The following is a 3,251-nucleotide window of genomic DNA, read 5'->3' as shown; positions in this document are numbered from 1 at the left end:
GGTGTTTCTGACCTCCTGCAATTCAAGAAGGAAAAAGAAAGAACCTTACAGTGTGTGTAAATATCAACGGATACATTTATCCACACGGAAAGTTCTGGCATTGTAAAGACAGCTCTGAACAGGTTTTACTAACAGCTCTAGTAGGCCTCCTCTTTTTCTATGATTATGGAGATTTTCGATTTTTTCTTGTTGGGTTTTTTTGTTGTTGTTTAGTCTGGAAGTACTAACTGATGGATAAAATAGGTTTATGTTGTATTATTTATTTGGAAAAACTGCTGCCAGTTTCCATGGCAGCTCAGAGATCGAAAAAGGTGAATGAATTTTAAATATTTAAAATCCAGTGCCACCACAAATAGCATATATTGGAAACTCCAGAGATACTGAGGAGAATCACCTTGTGGACATTTGTTAAGTCTAATGCTTAGAGGAAAGGAAGAAGATACTATCTGTATGTGCAAGGAGGGAGGGAGGAATTCAGTTAGTATGTGGACATTGAGAGCAACACAGTGCATATAGGCATAAGAGAGCCAAGGGAGTATATTAGCTTAATGTGGACCCTGATACAGTATATCTGCCTTTTCTCATATGAGAAGATATATTTGCGGATGTAACCAATATTTCTTAAACGCCAAACTTTGCTGGCTTGCAAATTGCAAGATGTTTGTCATCTATCATACCTTTTAGACCACTCTTGTGGCCTGTCACTATAGCAACTCTATTGGCTTCTACAGCAACACCTGGTCCTATCAGTAGCTTTACCCTGTTGAAGTTTCTTCATAAATAATCCACGTGAAAGTGAATGTAGCTGTCATGTTAATTTGTGGCTAACCTGGTTCTGGCAAGTTTATAATTATATTCATGAAGCAAATAAAGCAGATTGTTTGGTTTTTCTTCAGCGATGATTTAACACAAACTGACAGAAACAAATAAAAAAAGCTTTACTAATCACAGTCAAAGTAAAAAAAAAAAAAAAAGTCACAAGGATGTTCTAGTTGCTATCTCACAAATACATTCCTAAATCTGGCCTACTGTCTGTCTGACCTCTAGTTAATAGACATAGTGGTACTACTTACAAAGTGTGTTTACCTTCACATTATATACAACCTTTGGTTGCTTGATTCCCTTTCTCCTCCACTTTCCCCCTTCAACTCTTTTCTAATTTTGTCCCCACCCCTTAAGTTGGGGTAGCATTCGTGGATGTCAAAATAACGGTTATGCTTAAAAATACTACCTTAAATCTAGGAGGACATAGTTGAGCTAAGCTTCTCTTCACCACCCAAACTAAATGTGGGTAATAGTAGGCTCAGGGTTCGCATCTTCCTTGAGTTCCAGTGTCTCCTCTCCAGGTTTGGTATTAATTCTGTGGCAGACCTTTTCATGCGTAGGTCAAAGAATCACTAGCTTTAGAAGGAGTCAAAAAATTGTAAATTGTGCTAATGCTTTTTCATTGCGTTTGATACCTGAATATATGGATGGGAGGTAGCTGGAGCAGTCTGCAGTTCTACCCTTCTGTTGCTTCAGCAGACAGTCCGACTGGAGAATGCAATATTGCTGGTATAAAGTAGTAGCAAATAATCTGGGACTGAAAATAAACTATTTGAGAAACTGTAAGGGAAAAGTGTGCCCACAGGACATAATATCCTCCGGAATTACTCCTTATACATCACTGTTCAAGTCTGATGAAAACTTTCTGATTGCTTTCAGAGGACTAGATTGTTATCTCTTCAGCCAAGATAAACAGCTAAGTTCACAAAATACCGATTGTCATCAGTGGGCACTGCAGCCTGGCCCTGAAAAAGATACGCAGATGACATAATTATCATTCCTTGTCTCTTTTCTTGTTTGACAAAATGACTGTTTAAACTACTAGTAAATTTTATGGATTATATGTCTGTTTATACAGATATTGTGCACTATATTTATCTCTCTGGCAACTGAAATAAACTTATTTTATCTGTTATGGGATTGCTAAGGCATGTTTAATTTATTTGAGATTCTGTTTTTACTATTTCCTGTATTACAGGAGACCTTCGTTAATTTAGAGCAATGCGGCACTTTTTTTAGTTCACATCATACAGAACAATTTCTCAGTTCATAATTATACCATCCTGCCAATTATTACTTCTGCCATTCTCTGAAAAGAATTCTTTAAATACAGTATATATGACCTGACTTACAAAACCAAAGTAACCAAATCTGCTGAAATCAAAGTAAACCTTTTTTCGGGAGTTAAATGAAGTTGGTCTGTGCAAGACAGATACAACTCATTTTGTAGGATTTTTGCTGTAGAAAATTAGCTTCTTCAGTTTGCTGCCTCTTCTTTTACGAATGCCAGTTCGGTTAAGAGTGTCTGCAAGTTTCTGTGTATATAATTCATAGAGGAATTACATCTGGAGATGCTGCCTACTGAAATAGCTGACCTGCTTTTATCCCCTGAAGGATATTCGTTCAACGCATCCCCTGAAAAAAAGGATTTGCTACTTCATCATAGTGTAATACTTAACAACAACGAAACACATGCATAAAAATCTTGTTGAACTGAACAAGGCCATTAATGCAGGAGCAGTGAGCGAGAATGTAGTAGAAAATGAGAGACAGAGAAAAGAACCTCCTTGACAGCTTCCTCTCCACGGTGTGTGGGCGAGTCAGAGAGGACGGTCTGCCTCTGTCACAAGAATGCAAAGTCCAGCTGGTGACTCTGACCTTACTACTTCCAGGGTGTACAAAGAGAGGACAATCCTTACTAACTGTGTATACCATTAGCATTTTGAAAGAACTCCTTTCTGAAAGGTGAGGGCAGTTACGAATACGGCTGATAGAGTGCAATTCTAGATATCGATACATATGCAGGTGCAGAGAGTTCTTGTCTGAGCATCCTATTGTGTGAAAATAAAGAAATTAGACCAGACCTTGATATATCCGAGTGAATAATCTCACTTGTATTGGATATCAATTCAATGACTCCCTGGCCAAAAATTTAATTACCACTGCATGTATGTCTTTAAGATCGGGTTATCATATGATCATGAAACAGTATTCAAAACAGAATCCAAAAGGTATCGCATGGAAAGGCTTTGCTATCTACATGGGACAGGGTCCCAAGTAGAGCCAGCATAAAGATTTTCTCTTGGCCAAACCGGTAACACCACTTATTTCAGAAAAGAAACGTCATGCAGTTCTCTGCTCTTCCCAGGCTCAATACCCAGAGGGGAACCAGAAGCCACGTGCCCGCTCCTTTGCCTGTGCGCAGT

Source organism: Chroicocephalus ridibundus, chromosome 5 (assembly GCF_963924245.1).
Source record: "Chroicocephalus ridibundus chromosome 5, bChrRid1.1, whole genome shotgun sequence".
Classification (NCBI taxonomy): domain Eukaryota; kingdom Metazoa; phylum Chordata; class Aves; order Charadriiformes; family Laridae; genus Chroicocephalus; species Chroicocephalus ridibundus.
This window is presented reverse-complemented; position numbering follows the sequence as displayed.